The following is a 12637-nucleotide window of genomic DNA, read 5'->3' as shown; positions in this document are numbered from 1 at the left end:
AGCTGACAGTCCTTTCCTTTAGAAGCGGTTAGACACCCAGGCCCAAAGAGGGAAAAGCAGGACTACCGTACTGTATTTTAAAGAGACCTTTTAAATATTAAACAAGACGAGCAAATTCAAGGACTGCTGTGAAGAAACTACCGGTAAGCTAAAAAAAAGTCTAGTGTTTGAAATCCCTGGAACTTTAGGATGTACTAGCTACATTCAGAAACAGCAGCAACAGCTTTTTTCTTGGAACCATGACTATGGACCTGATATACTGTGCAATGGTCACTCAAATAACCTACTTACAATTCTGTCCCTTCTGTCCATTCAGAAAAGACAACATACAAATTCTTTGCATCAGACTAATTTGACAGATGTAACACATCATCCAAGGACGATTCAAACCAAAAAAGCTTGAAAAGATTCAGAATAACATGTTTAGGGATTAATCTTGCCCAATACAAGTGTGGGGTATTATGTGTATGTGCAAGAGAAATCTCACAAGCAGGACAGAGATGCAATTCTGCATTAAAAACTGAAAACAATGCTGCTTAGCTATCAGATTACTCTGAGCACTTAAATCCATGTCTCACAAGACATGTGCATTCTCCACCCCCTTTCTTACTTTACAGGCGCACAAGTGGCACACAAGTGGATTGAGATTTACTATGGCTCTATGCAAAGGACTGTGCCTAGTCCTCAAGGTTACTGCCACCCAGGATTATCCCCTCAGTACATACTGATGCTGAATTGCAACAATTTTGCATTCCCTGCTGCAAACAAGCACAAGGAGCCAATGAAGTTGGGCCCCCTAACACCAATGGCATATTTGGCTTTTAACTATTTTAATTCAGTTCCTTGAGTCGTGAAGCAAAGTGACTGGGCTATGCCCTGTGATTCTTGGGTGTGGGGAGAGGGAAGGGGAAGTTACCCTTCCCTACAGGCTTTGGAGCCCCTCAGTCTAAAGGCTGCAGTAGCACTGGCAGTTGATGTGACTTCCCCCTCCACAGAGGAAAATGGTCAGTGATGCTGCATAGTTGCAAATCCCCACCTCTGCCCTTCCCCAGCACCCCTCAAATGTCTAGCACATTGTAACACAGGAGCCCCCACTGAGGAGAGCTCTGGAGTGAGTTGAGGGTGCAGAAGGTAGGCTGCATTAGTTCTTCAGGGTCAGAGACTTCCACATTTGCAGAGGAAGCAGCAGGATGTGACCTACTTGAAGGAGTGAGTGAAGCTCTTTGTGTGGGTCTTCTAGAAAACAGAATAGATTTGGACATTAGTCAGCTCCGCTGCACGCCAGCAGTGAATTGCAACTCAGAGAGGAACAACTGGTGGGAGGGAGAGGGTGAGTAAGGCGAGAAGCCTTAGAAACTGCTTCTAGCAGGCCTCTTTTGAATTATTTTTAAACTTCAAGTGGGATGAGATGTAATTTACACCCACTTTAAGGCCCCTTTACACTGTCAGCCTGGTGTAAAGAGCCTTAGTGTAAGTGAGAATGGGGCCCTGAGACTTTACTGTTTCTTTGTGAAGGAAGTTAAGAGATTGGTGCTACTTTACAAATAAGCCTGTATAAACACAGGCCTTGATACTGTAAACACTTTATATGGTGAGGAACCCCATCAAACTCAATAAAGTTAATCAGGTGTATAAAGTTACTTGCGTGCAAAAGTGTTTGGGGTTCAGGACTATTATAGTTAGATTTTATTCTTTATCATGAATTGTTTTGAAAAATATTTTCCATTTTGTTCCAAGCCATTCTGTGCCGAGACCTGTTGCCAATTGCTGATGGAAATCAGTATAGATCCATTCAAGTCAATGGAACACCACCAGTTTACACCAGCTGAGAATTAAAGTTGACATAAATTCTGACATTTCAGCATTTGTTTTCATCCCAAATTGGGACAAAAAACTGAAATTTTGAAAATCATGTAAAGGAAATTCTGAAAAATGTTGACATTTTTGATTGAAGCAAAACATTTTGACATTCCAAAATTGAAATGTTTCATGTTGGTTTATTAACTGTCCAAAACCACTTTGTTTCAAATCAGTTCAATATTAAACTGCATTTACTCATAGTGGTGCATTATCTTATGGGAGTTTTATCAGGAACCTGATGATGGCATTCACCTCTATGAACCAGAGGTATGATCTGCTGGTCTAAACATAACTTAGCCAGACTACATCTCCCCTAATGCACCCAGAGTCATGTGACTCACATGAGGAACTGCACAGCATGGACCCACACTGCATTATGGGAGATGTAGTCCTCCAGGGAGCCTGGCCCTCAGGGAGATAATGAGGACCGAAATTATATGTCTCATCTGGCAATATTACACAAAGGAAATGCTAAACTAAGGTTCTGTTGAACTGATCCAAAACGAAGCCTTTCAGGTCAGTTCAAAATATGAATGTTCTGATTCGGTTGATTTGTTTGAGCCAACCAAAAATGAAATATTTCACTTAGATTTGCCAGATAGAAAATCAACATTTTTTGGCAAGAATCAAAATTTTCCCAGAGAAAACTTCAATTTTGAAGAAACTACATTTTCTGACAGAAAATCATTCAACTGGAAAATTCCCAATCAGCTCTCCTGAGAATCTCCCCCCAAACCCTTAAAGAAATACAAAAAAGAAATGCAGCAATCCAAATTTAAGTTTTGCCACGCACATAATTATTCTAAACTAAAAACAAAGCTTTGCTAGAATCATAATTTCTTAAGAATCCCACCTATTATCAGATATACAGGAAAAGCAAGTCTGTCAGTTGTCTTATACATTAAGCTTAATGTCATCCATCATCTTCACAGGCTTAGAGCAAGCATAATAGACTGCTTGTATAACTACAGCTAACAACGCCTTTGCTGCTCTGTGGTTTCTCTCATTCTGTTTACTTCTGTTTTTCTTCTTCAGAACCCTACTAAAAAGGAAGAGGGTGCAGTGTACTGTGGTTTGGAGCTTAAGCTCTTCCAAATGGTGAAACTGGGTTACTATAGCACCCGCATGCTCAAGTAATCAGCCCTATCTTGGTGCTAAACCACAACTTCTCTAGAGCAGTCATGTAGTTTCCTGATTAACTTCTTTTCACCAAATTTGCATTTCTAATTATTTTTAGTTGTACAGGCCCACTTATATGATAGAAAGCAGGGTTTCCAACATGAAGATACTGGTAATCTTTGGAAATACAATGAAGTGTGTCTTTCAGGGAGTATTTGTGAATACATGAAATATGCCTGCAAGAGGGGAGCAGATCTAATTCTGACATAGTATTTATTACAACTACAAAATGCTGGATGTGGATGTTTTGTCCACAGTCATAAACATCCTCTGTAGGTGAGGAATGTAATAAAAAAGAATGAAAATACTTAGCTAGCAAGACTGAATATGTATAGGCTGCTGTATGAAACAATTACAGTGGTATTTAACACTGTGATGTACACTTAGCAATTCTATATTGAATCAAAAGAAAGACTACATCTTTGTTTGCTTTTTCCTTTTGAATATTTCCAGTATTCATGAAGTGAGAAGCTGAGAGCTATACTTAAGTAGATACAATATTAAACATTTGTTTTGCAAGTCTCACCACCCAGCTTTAGCAATGAATCTTCCGGCACTGCTATATTTTTGATCTTCCTTTCCAGAATCGACTATGAGCAGACTAGCATTTGTACCAAGATGATGATTTTGTGGACAGAACCACCAGGGACACTGGATTGAAACAGCTAAATGCCTATTGCTTGTGACCAATGGAGAAAATGGGGGGAAATAATTACTAGGCCACTCTCCCCCCCAGTATTCTCACTGGTGCTTCTCCCAGCACCATTGGGGTTGGGATTGAACTGGTGAAGGAGAGAGCACAGCCCTCAAGAAGGTTGAAAGGGGTCAGAGGCTGAAACCAACACTGCCTTATAATGGATCAGAATTAGAGTCAGAAGTGGTGCTCATCACGTCAGACCATCCCATTGGAACTGTGGGGTGTTTGGTGCTCAGATTTCTTTTCTAACTATATTCCACTGAGTTCCATTACAATTCTAGTGCTGTCTATGACCTGGAAAATATTGGGGGAAACTAGTTTTGCCTGGAAACCACATTCCAATAACGCTGGGTACAACTAGTGTACATTTTTTGCACAAAATGTTTTTTTTTCTTTTAAAAAAGGCCATTTTCCAGTTATTTTATTTTTATCTTTTTGGAAAAATTATAAACATAAACATGTAACACTTTCCCCAAACTTTTCTGTGATATTTTAAATTTTTTTATCAAAAATGTTTTCAGTCATCAACTTTTTTTGTGTACTGAATATTGCAGGAAATTTTCCCAAAGACAGAAAATGGGTCTATTTTCCTGCAAAACAGAAACATCTTTGAAATGTTTCACAACGTTGTTTTTTCAACCAGGTCTACTGCTGAGCCATGAACAGTTTAATAGTGAAAGCAGTTACAATACTTTAGCCACTTGGGACTTGATTCAAAGCCTACTGAACTCAAAGAGCATCCTTTACCTTTAGGACTATATCCTTGTAGTTAATGTAAGGACTTCAGGAACTGGCCCTTAAAGTGATGTGATAATCTTGAAATCCAATCAATTTTTAAAATGAATTAAAAGCAATTTCAGGAATTACACTTCTCCTGGGTTCCTCTTCCAATTATTGAATCAATACAATCATATTTTCCTATTTTTATTTTTTCTAATTCTCCTCTGTTGCTATGTAAAAGACCCAAACAAACAAAAGGGGAAACTGACAAACTGGCCTTGTCAGGTCAGGTAGGGAGAGTGACACAGACAAGCGATAAAGCAGTGTTTCCCAAACTTGGGATGCCGCTTGTGTAGGGAAAGCCCCTGACGGGCTGGGCCGGTTTGTTTACCTACCCCGTCCACAGGTCTGGCCGATTGCGGTTCCCACTGGCTGCGGTTCACCGCTTCAGGCCAATGGGAGCTGCTGGAAGTGACGCAGGCCAAGGGATATACTGGCCGCCGCTTCTAGCAGCTCCCATTGGCCTGGAGCAGCGAACCACAGCCAGTGGGAGCCGCGATCGGCCAGACCTGCTGACGCGGCAGGTGAACAAACCGGCCCGGCCCGCCAGGGGCTTTCCCTACACAAGCGGCGTCCCAAGTTTGGGAAACACTGCGATAAAGGATCTGATTTTCAGATGTGCTCACACCCACAACCCTCACTGATTTCAATTGAAGTTAGGAAGACTCATCTCTTCTTAAAATCAGGTCCCATGTGTAGTAAAATGCACAAAGAGAACATGCAGGAAAAAAAGGAGAGAAAATAATGTTTTCTCTAGTCTCTCAAATTCACTGTAATATTAGGTGCTATTTGTAACAACAGTAGGTAAAAAGTTTCAAATGCAAGCATGACTTTTAAGAAGATGGTGTTCTTTTCAAAGTGTATTTAGTTTTTATTACAGTAGTGCTTAGAGGCCCCAACTGAGATAAAAAACCCTTTGTGCTAGGTGCTGTACAAACATAAAGAGCTTACAGTCTCAATAGACAAAGGGTTGGAGAAAGGAAGTACTGTCCCAATTTTATAGCTGTGAAATTAAGGCAGAGAGAGACAAGCTTGAGAGTGACTTGCCCAAGGGTACACAAGAAGTCTGTGGTAGAAACAGAATGTAGATCTACTGAGTCCCAGTCCATTACCTTAACCACAAGTTCATCCTTTCCCTACCAGTAGGATACAGCCTAAGGGATAAATCACTTTCCTCCTCTATTTGTTTGGGGATGTTTTTTGTTTTGTTTTGTATGAAGATATAAACTTCCTTGCAGTTATCCTTAAAAGTGCTCACACTAAAATTTCTGGCTACTGGATTTTTGTTGTTGTTGCCTGTATATTTTTGTGTGCTTTTTAAATGAAGCCATAATATAGAGAGTGTAAATAAACCTAGTATTTGTCTAAAATATTAAACTTTCCACATTGCAGCACTTCCTCCAGACATCTGTACAAACTGTTAAGTACATTTAAGGAGTAAATTGGTAGGCAATGATACAAAGAAATAGATGCTGTAAGTCTTCCAATAAATAATGGGTAAAGTTACACTAGTACAGTACAATTTAATTTGAGTCTTTCCTAAAACCACAATGCATCAGAATGTGCTTTTTATTTAATTGTGCAAGTAAATGTGTGTGTGTCTGTGTGCTGTGTACAGTACTTCCATATAGTCAGGTAAGTCAGCAAATAAACGTACTCATTCTGACAGACTAGTTTCACTATTAACCTCTTAGCCTTTCCTCCCACAAAAAAGATGAAGCAACTAGTAATTCAACAAGACTATGAAAAGTGCACATTTCATGGGGGCACTGAATATGCAGTTACCTATGTGTGCAAGTTATTATTGCATTTCCCACTGTAACTGCAAAATCAAAATGTTGTCATTTGTGCTATAGAAGTACTATAGGTGAAGGTTTAAAACTGCTTTCAATCAATAGAGATTATTACTATGGACTAGATCCTGATCTGGAGTATTTCAGCATAGCTCCATTGACTTCAAAGGACTACAGTGCACTGATTTACACCAACTAATGATCTGGCCCTAAATGTATCTACTGTAAAATTGCAGATTCTAACTTATACCTTATTGACTTCAATAGATTGGACAGGATTTCAGTGCAAAGTTTGACTCCATGGGGTCTTTTGAAGTGAATGCGGCTGGATGGTGTAAATCCGCACAAAATATCTCCACATATTTAGACAAGAGACTCACTTAATAGAGCTGAAGATGCTAGGTACCTCAGTTGGAGTAATAATTTGAGAGTTGCAATGATACTTTACTTAGGGTGACCAGACAAGTGTGAAAAATTGGGACCCTTTTGGGGGGTTGAAGATGAGGGGGCATAGTTGCCTATATAAGACAAAGTCCCTAATATCAGGACATCTGGTCACTCTAACTTTACTACTAATAGAGAAATCCTCAAATTAGGACCTGATTCTGCCCCACTGAAGTCAATGGGAGTTTTTCCATTGACTTTAATGGGAACAATATCAGGGCCTTAGAGAAGATAACTTGAATTTTATCTGAATCAGGCAAGAATCAAACTGTACCTGACCGCTTAGATAAGATGGATCTGTATAATTCCTCTAGGGCTGTGCATTTCAAGCTTGGGGGGGGGCAAATGGGGCCAAATATAGCAGTCTTATTTTAGAATGGAGTAATCTGTATGCCATTGCTCTACACCTGCAATGTGCAGTATTGTTTTTATTATACTGCTACTCTGCCTGCTGTAGCCCTAGGAGGGCTTTGGAGAACCCTTAACAACAACAGAGGTATCTGAATCAGAATAAAGATACAATTACATCAAACCCTCCAAAAGAACTTTATTTTCCAGTGAACTGTCACTTGTGATTCTACAACTTCTTGCTCCGAGCCTCACGGAGCCTTCAGCAGTTGTTGTGCTTTCTGAAACTGAATCCCAGCCCTCATATTACTAAGAAACTGTGCTCTAAACTGCATTGCTAGTCTCATTCATCTTCCATGACCCAGATTCCTTCCAACATTAAGAAAAGTATCAAACCAGCACTGGCTGATAGAGATCCAGTATCTGTTTCCTAAAAGATAGAGAGAGCTTTAAAGAAATCCATCCAGCTGGGCAGAAAAAGCTTAACGTCATTTCAACTTTATGCCTGATGCTTGCATATGCCATTTGGTAGGTTCATCCATTGTAAAGTTGGCTGAATATAATTAATCAGATACATGGATTAATTTTTAACCAGCCGTAGCTCACTGGATAAACTAGATAAATGCAGACATATACAACTATTCTTGCAAAACAAAGGCTTGTCAACTATAAAAAAAATCTTCTTATATATTCTCTGTTCTTACATTCATTTGGAATTCTCCTCTCACTCATGTACAAAAAGAGGAAGGAAGATCCAGAGGCAGGGTGCTGCCCTTGGACTCATGAGACCTGGTTTCAATTCTCTGCTTCACTATTGACTTTGTGAGAACTTGGGCAAGTCACTTAGTTGCTCTGTGCCTCCATTTCCCCATCTTCTAAATGGTTATAATAGTACTACCCTGCCTCAGAGGGGTGCTATGAGGATAAATACATTAAAGATTGTGAGGTGCTCAGATAATAGGGGCCATATAAGTACCGTAGAGAGCGAGATACAAAAGACTGTAGCTGCTTATGCATCTGGTTCTGCTGCTCTTATAGTGGGTAGTACCCTCTGGCCCAGAATTTGCTCTCTCATCATGCTGAGCCATCTTAGTAGTATCTGGTAGTACCTTACTCCACAAGTAGTGCTGTTGAAGAAAATGGGACAAATCACAGAGTATGATACTATTTAATGTGAGCAAAGGTGGAAGTATCTTAAGTTTGGGACTACTCACCATGAGTAAGGATGGCAAACAGTGGCACTGAACCAATTTTTATAGCGGGGGGTGCTGAAAGCCATTGACCAAAACTGTAAACCCTGTATATAATGGAAACCACTTCAAGCCAGAGGGTGCTGTCTCACCCCCAGCACCCTTACTTCCAGCATGCGATGGCATGGCAGAACCTGGTCTTTATGCAGATTAAGCTCAGCTCCATACAGTATCAACCTATGACTTATGGTGCAGCGAAATGCCACATCACAAGTTGGCTAGAGTCAGATAAAAGGGGACTAATTTTTATGATAGAAAAATAATTGAAAAAGGTTAAGTAAATGAAACACCAAAGAAAAGTGTCCAGGGAGTTCCACCAGCTTTTAATTTACTCACTATTCCAAAATGAATCAGACATGAAAACTGGTTGTTTTCTTTCTGCTGGTTTATAGGGACAGAGTTATGAAGGCATTTGGCTCTTGGCAGAACTATCCTCAAGATCAAAATTCACTTTTCAATCTTTTGTTGTGCAAAATTAAGATAAGATTTATACATGACAAGATGTAAGGGCCTGATTCAGAGCCCACAGATGTCAGTGGGAGTCTTTGCATTGACTTCAATGGGCTCTGGTTCAGGCCTGATATGACGTATTTGACAGAAACAGCCCGAATGGATTTTTGATTCTGTTAATTCATTTTGTTAGGGATACTTGATTTTCTTATTTTACACAGAATCAGATTTAACCTTTCTTTCTAATCCCCCACTCACCATATTTTTCTAGACTCTACTCAGTTCCCATTTTTCCATACACACAGTGATACTCAACACCTAGAGTAAACTAACTGCACTCCTAGCACAAGACCCCAGCAAGTTCAGCAGTGTCATTTCTAACCTCAGCAGTATACTTCATTCAGAGAACTGGAACCCTCCCTCTGAGTCCTCACTTCCCTGTAAAGACATTCTGGGATGTTACTGCAAGGGTAGCCACTGCACATGCTTTATAACCTAAGGGCTTTATTACAGAACAACCATATCCACATTGTCGAGCACTTACATCTATCATCCCACTCCCTTTGAAGGGATAACTCCCGTGAGGAAGCACTTGCCTGTAGAAATGTAACATCCATAGTTGGGGCCTAGAGTTTTGTTAAAATGTAGGCGAAAAATAAGAATCTGCCTGAATCTGATGAGTGTAATAAAGAAATTCTTAGGGAAAGGTTATATGGAGAAAAATAAGAGGAAACAAAGGAACAAGAATGGTGGTGCACAGAAAGATACAATACAAATAATAAAAACAAAAAACACCACCAACCAACAAACCAACTCTCCAGTGTACTAACGTGCATGATCCTATACCCATGAGGGATTTTAACTATTCCGATATCTGTTGGATAAAAAAACTTGCCAAACATGCATCATCAAAGAGTTTTAGAAGATAATATTATGATTCAAAAAGCAACAAATCCAACTAATAGAGAAGCCACTCTGTATCCACCTCTGATCTTCAGTTGATGAGCTTGGAATGGGTAGCAATTGTGAGAATTGCAGGCAAGCTTAGATGACGTGACCAAAGAATCATAGAAGAATCACAGTAGATTAGGGTTGGCAGAGACCTCAGGAGGTCATCTAGTCCAACCCCCTACTCAAAGCAGGACCAACATCAACTAAATCATCCCAGCCAGGGCTTTGTCAAGCCGGGCCTTAAAAACCTCTAAGGATGGAGATTCCACCACCTCTCTAGGTAACGCATTCCAGTGCTTCACCACCCTCCTAGTGAAACAGTGTTTCCTAATATCCAACCTAGACCTCCCCCACTGCAACTTGAGACCATTGCTCCTTGTTCTGTCATCTGCCACCACTGAGAACAGCCGAGTTCCATCCTCTTTGGAACCCCCCTTCAGGCAGTTGAAGGCTGCTATCAAATCCCCCATCATTCTTCTCTTCTGCAGACTAAACAAGCCCAGTTCCTGCAGCCTCTCCTCGTAAGTCATGTGCCCCAGCCCCCTGATCATTTTTGTTGCCCTCCACTGGACTCTCTCCAATTTGTCCACATCCTTTCTGTAGTGGGGGGCCCAAAACTGGACTCAATACTACAGATGTGGCCTCACCGGTGCCGAATAGAAGGGAATAATCACTTCCCTCGATCTGCTGGCAATGCTCCTACTGATGCAGCCCAATATGCCGTTAGCCTTCTTGGCAACAAGGGCACATTGCTGACTCATATCCAACTTCTTATCCACTGCAATCCCCATGTCCTTTTCTGCAGAACTGCTACTTAGCCAGTCGGTCCCCAGCCTGTAGCGGTGCATGGGATTCTTCTGTCCTAAGTGCAGGACTCTGCACTTGTTCTTGATGAATCTCATCAGAGTTCTTTTGGCCCAATCGTCCAATTTGTCTAGGTCACTCTGGTCCCTACCCTCCAGCATATCTATCTCTCTCCCCAGCTTAGTGTCATGAATTACCTGATTTCAGCAGTGTGCTGAGTGTCCATAATTACCACTGAAGTTAGAGAGAATTGTGGGTACTCTTCCTCTCCGAAAATCAAGCCAGCTATTTAAGTGCCTAAGTCAGATATAGATACCTAACTTTAGACACTTAAGTGTGTCCTAAATGCTTTCCCTTCTCTTCCCCACAGGCTGTTATCAAATGTTATATGAAATATGAACCTTGATTTCAATATGAATGATGTATCTAGAAATGGTAAATAAAATAGAAAAAATGCTCATCTGATTTTATTTTAACATCTAGCAGGAACATTTCTGTGCAAAAGGAAATTTTTGGAGAAATCTATGAAAATGAAAATTGGGATTCAAAATGGAAGAACTCTAGCAATCTGTGTTTATGGGGATTGTGATGCTCACTCACCTTACCAAATAAATTGGGTGGCACGAAACGCAGATTTCTCATGATCTTAGTGAGAACACTTAAATTAATGCTGTTTAAAATACTTTCTTTACATAGACAGACTATTTTTTCTTCTTTTGAATGTAACAAGCAATTTTTGAAGTTTTTTGTAAAATCTTTGCACTTCACTTTTAATGCTTTAAAATGTGCAGCGTGGGAACTTTAAGCAAAAAAGCTGGCAAAGAAAAGTGAAAGCAAAGATATCAGGTATACAATGTGACACGGCAATTTATTTTATAAAAGTATGTTGTAGATTTTTAAAAATATAGGGACCCAGATAAAGCCCTTAGGCCATAGCTGGGAGAACATCTGATTTCATGCTCCAGTTACCCTCAAACTCCTTCTCTTTCACAGACACAGCAGTGAGGTACACAAACCAGAGAATTTAGCAGACCTATAAACATTTTCCTGACCTGGACAATAAGGCATTTTCTGAAGCATGCAGTGGCATTTCAGATAGTACCAGCAAGAATTCACAACCTTGAGAAGAAACTCAAACAGAAGGACATCAAAGCTGTTTATTTTATCAACAAAACAAACCTTGATTTGTAGCCACAAAAAATAAAAAAATAAAAATGTTTGGTAGCAGAATGTGTAATACCACCTGTAGGGTTGTGAGGACAGATCGAAAAGCTGGTTTAAGAGGCTTGATGCATCCAAAGGTGGTAAGACTTCACCATTTCAAAGCCTAAACTCCACAGAAATCTAGTTGAAATTAATGCAGATGAATATATGAGAGAGAATAATTTACTACTCTTTAAAATCCATTCATTGTAGCTTTCTATAAATAAATGGATTGGGAGCCCATTAAAATAAGGTATTCGTGCACACTGCTGTATATATATTGTATACCATATATGTAACGGGAGACATGCAGAGGTAGGGAGTTCTGATGAATGTTGAGGAAAGCACTTCAGCATTCATTTTAACCACTGACTTCAATGGGACTCAAGTACATGCTTAAGTACTTTTGTGAACAGCGATGGTTTTCTGAATCAGGACCCTGTGAGGATTGCTGCAGCAGAAAGCTGCAGACCTGACTCTAATCCTAGGATCACCCTAGCAAGAAATAACCATACTTGTTATTCGGGGAATTGATAAAGCATTTAATCAACTTTCATCCATACTGGCTAGTGAGTACATGTGAACCATTACCTTGCCTACTACTAAATGCAAATAGACTGGCTCCTGTGTTTGTAACGGTTTGACATTCTAAGGGCTGGCCTGCACCAAGGGTGTCCGCCATTATGGTTGTTTAAATCAAGTTGACTCTGATCAACATCCTGTGTAATCTGCAGCAAGCTAGACCTGAACTCTGTGTCACGGTCCCTGGAGTCTCTAGCCCCCTGGTGTGGCAGACTGGAAATTCTGAAGCAACTTCATTGAAATTAAAAACTGAGGAAGCCAAATTTTATAGCATGCCCCTTTAGAGGCAGCACATA

This window comes from Terrapene carolina, unplaced genomic scaffold (genome assembly GCF_002925995.2).
Source record: "Terrapene carolina triunguis isolate 2854851 unplaced genomic scaffold, T_m_triunguis-2.0 Scaffold210, whole genome shotgun sequence".
In the NCBI taxonomy this organism is placed as follows: Eukaryota; Metazoa; Chordata; order Testudines; family Emydidae; genus Terrapene; species Terrapene triunguis.
This window is presented reverse-complemented; position numbering follows the sequence as displayed.